The sequence below is a fragment of the Musca domestica genome, unplaced genomic scaffold (assembly GCF_030504385.1).
Source record: "Musca domestica strain aabys unplaced genomic scaffold, Musca_domestica.polishedcontigs.V.1.1 1, whole genome shotgun sequence".
In the NCBI taxonomy this organism is placed as follows: domain Eukaryota; kingdom Metazoa; phylum Arthropoda; class Insecta; order Diptera; family Muscidae; genus Musca; species Musca domestica.
Genome location: NW_026712114.1, coordinates 23,266,808 through 23,272,807, shown reverse-complemented (window position 1 = coordinate 23,272,807; position 6,000 = coordinate 23,266,808). Strand labels below are relative to the sequence as shown.

The 6,000-nt window shown below is 37.1% G+C and overlaps 1 protein-coding gene across 1 annotated transcript in view; it reads left to right on the top strand.

Annotated features, from left to right (window-relative positions):
• The first annotated feature begins 784 nt into the window (after positions 1–784).
• The window catches only part of LOC101893856 (octopamine receptor beta-1R), a 226,649-nt gene continuing 221,433 nt past the window's right edge, over positions 785–6,000 (top strand). The window contains exon 1 of the mRNA XM_059120707.1: positions 785–1,037. The gene's annotated coding sequence lies outside the window, so the exon portion shown is untranslated. The remainder of the gene's footprint in view (positions 1,038–6,000) is intronic.

Here is a 6,000-nt window from a genome sequence, read left to right as displayed (position 1 = left end):
AAAATTATTTGGAAATTTTGTAAAAAAAATTATGGAATCATAAAAAGGTCTGGTTTTCCGGGAAACCAAGTGTCAAAAAAATTCAAACAAAAACCCATTGGAAAGAATTAAATACGAGAAAAAAAAGAAGTGCTAAAAATATGACGCCTTAATGAATTAAAAAACAACAGCTGGGCTACTTCCTGTTTCCCATAAAAATTGACAAAATGTGAACGAAAAGGAAAAAAAATAAATGAAACAGAAAAAAAAGCTTTGCTTTCACAATTTGTTTGACGCTATATGGCCATGATTAAATCCATAAAACATTAAAGGGTCTACATTTGAGGAAAATACAAATTAACGCGTCAGCCCAGAGCCACCAAACCACCCACCCACTATCCAACAAAGCTGAAAGGGTGTTTGAGACAACCAAAAACAAGTAAAACCCCTTAAGCCACAATCAAACAAACCCAAGTCAAAAAAAAGGAAAAATAAGCAAGTGTTGCCGGTTGGAAAAAGAAAAAAGTGCTGCATACTTTGAGGCTTTCTTTGAATTGAAGCAAAGAGAGGTGCCTACTTTTAGGCTTCCTTTCAAGTGAAAAGAATACAGAAACATTTATTAAAATTTAATTAAATAATTTCCTTCAAAAAAAGGGAAGTTGACAAAGCAAAATACCCCAAGCCACACAAAGGCAGGGGAAACCCCACAAGAGAAGGAGAGACCAGGGGAAAACAAACTTTTCCGAAAAACCTTATTAATCAAAAAAGTTTTCTCTTTGCAACTTTAAAGCCAATGGAAATTTCGTCTGTATCCTTTGAAGTGACCAAAAGCCATAAACTGTTGTTAATAGTTAAAGAAAAATAAAAACGAAAAACCGAGTGAAAATACATTTGTCAATAACTATAAAAAGCCACATTAAAAGGCCATTGTTCAGTGTTGATATCTCCTGAATCGCCATCATTCTCTCTCTTTTCGGCTGCAGTGCAAAAAAAACCATTAAACACGCCAATAAATGTTGGGATTATTGAATTTCTATTACCTGGACGGCAATAAAAAGGTAAGTACCCAAAACACTTCTCCTTCTCATGCTAGCTGAAAATTTACTGGTGGGTGACCCTCCAGCCAGAGACTAATAGAAAAAAGAAACCAAATAAAAACGCTCCATATTATGTTATCCTGTATGTTGACATGTAACTGCCCGGCTAGGAAGTTCATGGACAATGAACCATGTTACTGTTCCTGTTTTTTTTATTATTTTTCTGACAGACCATAAAAAGTAATAAAAATTGAACTTACAGTACATATATACAGGGTGAGATAAAAAAAATGCAACAAATTCAAGCGCTATAATTTTTATACCCTCAACCATACTATGGAGGGTATATTAACTTTGTCATTCCGTTTGTAACTCCTCGAAATACTCATGTCAGACCCAACAAAGTATATACATTCTTGATCAGCGTAAAATTCTAAGTCGATTTAGCGATGTCCGTCTGTATGTCTGTCTGTCCGTCTGTCTGTCTGTTGTAATCACGCAATCTTTCGGTGGAATTGAGATAGAAGGCTAAAATTTTGCACACATGTTTATTTTTTCTGTAGGCAGGTTAAGTTCGTAAATGGGCCATGTAGGTCCACGTTTTCATATAGCCCCCACATAACGGTTCCTCCCGATATTCGGGATTTTGATGATTTTAGCGACATTATTTAACGGAATGGTTTCAAATTTGGTATTTGAAGTTCGAAATGGATACTACAGCCTAAGACTGAAAATTGTATGTGCAGGCCCACGTCTTCGTATTGCCCCCATATATCGGTACCTCCCGATGTTCGGTATTTTGATAATTTTAGCGACATTATTCACCGGAATTGTTTCAAATTTGGTCTTTGAAGTTCGAAATGGATACTACAGCCTACGACAGAAAATTGTATGTGCCGGCCCACGTCTTCGTATAGCCCCCATATAACGGTACCTCCCGATATTCGGTATTTTGATGATTTCTGCGACAATATTCCTCGGAATTGTTTCAAATTTGGTATTTGAAGTTCGAAATGGATGCTACAGCCTAAGACAGAAAATTATCTGGGCAGGTCCACGTCTTCGTAAAGCCCCCCATATAACGGTACCTCCGGATATTGGGTTCTTCGTTGATTTTAGCGACATTATTCATCGGAATTGTTTCAAATATGGTATTTAAGGTTCGTAATGGATACTACAGCCTAAGACAGAAAATTGTCTGTGCACGTCTTCGTATAGCCCCCATATAGCGGAACATACAGATATTCGGTATTTTGATGATTTTAGCTACATTATTCACCGATTTTTTTAAGTTTCACATTTGAATATTGCAATGGCTTATGACAAAAGTTGCCTATGCAGGTCCACGTGGTCGTATAGACCTTAATATAACGGCAACATACGGTATTTTTTAGAATTTTAACAGAATTTTTAAAGGATTTTATTTTTTTGGAAAATTGCCAAATTCGTTCCAAATGGTGGAGGGTATTCAAAGTTCGGCCCTGTCAAGCATACAGCTTTTTTACTTGTTTTATTTTTTTAACATTTTATTGAATTTAAGCAGAAAATGTCGGAAATAGCATCAAATTTTAGAATAAGTTTAGATTTGTGCGAATTGTTCACTTTTGGCACGAATTATGGCCTTCAAACGGCCAATGAAACCGTCACACGCTGCCCGAATGTTGCTCTGTGGTGATCGACACTTTGGTAGTGCCAACTTTGCTTTCCAAAATACTCCAGACACAATAGTCCAACGGATTTGTATCCGTAGATTTTGGTGGCCATTGAGCGCTGGAAATGAAGCGAGGAATCTTAATTTGTAACCATTCTTGAGTGGCAACAAAGTCAAACCCCATAATTTTGATTTTTTTTTAAATTTTATTGAATGAAAGCAAAAAATGTCGGAAATAGTATCAAATTTTAGAATAAGTTTAGATCGGAATTGGTCACCTTTGGCACGAATTATGGCCCTCAAACGGCCAATGAAACCGTCGCACGCTGCCCGAATGTTGCTCTGCGGTATTTTGTCCAATTCCCGGCGAAGCGCTTGCTTGAGGTGATCGACACTTTGGTATTTTTTAGTGCCAACCTTGCTTTCCAAAATACTCCAGCGGACACAATAGTCCAACGGATTGGTATCCGGAGATTTTGGTGGCCATTGTGCGCTGGAAATGAACCGAGGAACCTCATTTTGTAACCATTCTTGGGTGGCGCTTGCTGAGTGCGAAGGTGCTGAGTCCTGTTGGACTCAAGCGACCAAGGTCTGCGGCAAAAATGTTTGCTTGCCCAAGGCATTTCTATACCCTCCAGAATATTTTCGCGATAATATTAGGCATTAATTCTGATGTCGATTAATACGAGCGGAGAGCGACCATTGGCTGTTATGGCGGCCCACATCATCACCATGGCTGACGCTTGAGTTCTGGTGGCCAACCAAAGGTGCATATTTTCATCTGACCTCTTTGGAAAGTGAACACGATCATAATTTGGTTGGATACAAACTGCTGGACAACGAATGTTTTCTCATCGGAAAAACCCAAATTCGGCAGTTCACCACTTTCGCCCAAGCGAAGCAACTCTTTAGCTCTTCTGAGTCTATTTTCTTTCTGTTGCGGTGTAAGTGCCTTCACGTTTTGGGATTTCAATGGCTTTACCCCGAGCTCATTTCTCAATATTTGCCGAATGGAATATTGCGATATGTTCAGCTCACGAGCCATTTTTCGGCCACTGCGACGTTTTGCGGGTTTCGATAAAGTCGTTTCTTTACTTTTCGAACCATTTCTGCTGATGTTGCTGTTTTCTTCCGTCCAGTCCCTTGGCATCGGGGTACACTACCCGTATCACTGTAACGAGCGATGGTACGAGCCACAAGAGACTTATTCGCATTTAAATGCTAGAGTACTCTAACGATAGCCACTTGTTGTTTTCCAGCCAAATATAAAGAAATCTCATTATCACCCTTGAATTCCATCACGAATAACTTTTTTTCGGGAAAATTCTCACCAAACTGCTTTTGTACGCTTGTAAACAATATAATAAGCTGTCACTGGAATAATTTTAACAGCTGTCGGACGAGTGACTTAGTACTGACAGCAGTCTGAAGTTGGTTGCTGTTTTATCATTTCACCCCGTATGTATGTACCTGTGATGGTCATGGTGGCTCCCCACGTTCGAACAACAAATAACATATCATCCTAGTCCTCTCTTTTTTCTCCTGCTGTCAATTCATTGCCACATCTATAAAAATTCTTTTATAGATGACCAGCCGGCAATTGGGCTGGTTGGCTGGCAAAGAGTAAAGTGAAATTTATTATAAAATAATTGCTTTTTATTGTTGCGGTTGGTTTTATGTTACTTAATGCCCATTTATATACTGTATCGGATATCGTAAATCGATACTATTTTAGTTGGCTTTTTTTTGTTTCTTTTCCATAAATACGGATTAATGGTGGCTGACTATGGAAATTGATGATTATGACAATTAATAAAGGATACGCAACGAAGTGAGAATACGATTTAGTTTTATTGTCCAGCATTACTTGGAAAGGTTTTAGAAGTTTATTGGATATGCTTTTCTGATTTTTTTGGCATTGCAAAGTGTGATAGAACAAGATAACAAGTATCAGTCGGTTTTACCGACTCCCAGCAAATGTTCGGTTACTTAATATAATTTGACTTCTGCTAACCCTCTATGGATTGGGTTCTGAAGGAATGGCCCAAGATTGTCTTTTTCCGTATCGGACCTGACTAAATATGAGATAAATATTGCGACGTGCCATATTGGGACTATATCGACTCTTCCTTCATTTTATATGAGATATGTGCCAATTTTTGGAAAATGTGGAAATATGCATGAGGTACAAGATATAGTGGGCCGAAATATTCTACTTCATCCAATAAAGATAAAAACATTGGTATGGGCAAAAATATGTGAATCATAAATTCCATATTCTCTGTCTGGTTGAGAGAAATATTTAGTTGTAAACAATCGCTGACTTGTTGTGCAAGTTACGACAGATAAAAGTATTGAAAATTGTGATCCTTTTTGGGTGAGATGTCAGAAGGTATTCGCAGATATATATCATCTTCACAACAAATTTTGTGTCAGGAAAAGTGTTTGTGTGTGTGAAATTTAAAGAGAGTTGGAAGCTTATTTCGTCTTTTTTGAGCGTTTCGTTTTTTAAAAATTTGAAAATTTCGACTCTAAATATCCTGAAACGGATTTGGTCCAAAGAGACTTAGAGTCTAAACCCGTTATTTTGATGAGCCATGTTTCGACTATGTCAAATGATATATACCCTCCCTCTCTATCACATGGCTGATGGTATAAAAACATACCAGCGAAGTGAAAGATTTTCTGAAACAGTTAAACCATTTCGCTTCCTCTGTTCGATTTTTAGAACAGTAAAAAACACCTTTATCAAAAAAATATTTATATATGAAATGGATAAAATTTTAAACGAATGTTTATGTATCTGTCAGTAAATAAAAAATGTTGAAACTTTACGGTTCGAAATTTCGAACACTGGTTTCTGCAAGAACGAAAAATCGGAACATTTTTCTGATTGTTTTTTCTGACATCAGTGGGCCTAAATTACCCTAAAAAAGTATTTTTTTTTTTTAAATCAAAAATTGCAAGTAAGCAGAGGCTATAGTTGTGCTGGCCAACCATGTGATAAATTAAATTAAAAAAAAATTAATTTTTTAGTTCATTTGAACCCCTAAATGTACATCTTAAGACCTATAGGCTTTAATTCTGATTGTGGAAATTTTAGTATGTTCCTGCGTTAAATTTAGGTTATTTTTTTCCGCTAAATATTGTTCGCTAGCCGCCCAAATTGGTAGGTTGATTACAAATTAAATGGACATACAGGCGGGCGGACATACATAGCTAGATTGACTCAGCTCGGCGAGATGGGAAGATGCAAATATAGGTTCCTACGTGAGGGATCAATATATCGAGTTGTTACATAATTTTTGGCTCAATCAAACTTATAATAGCTTA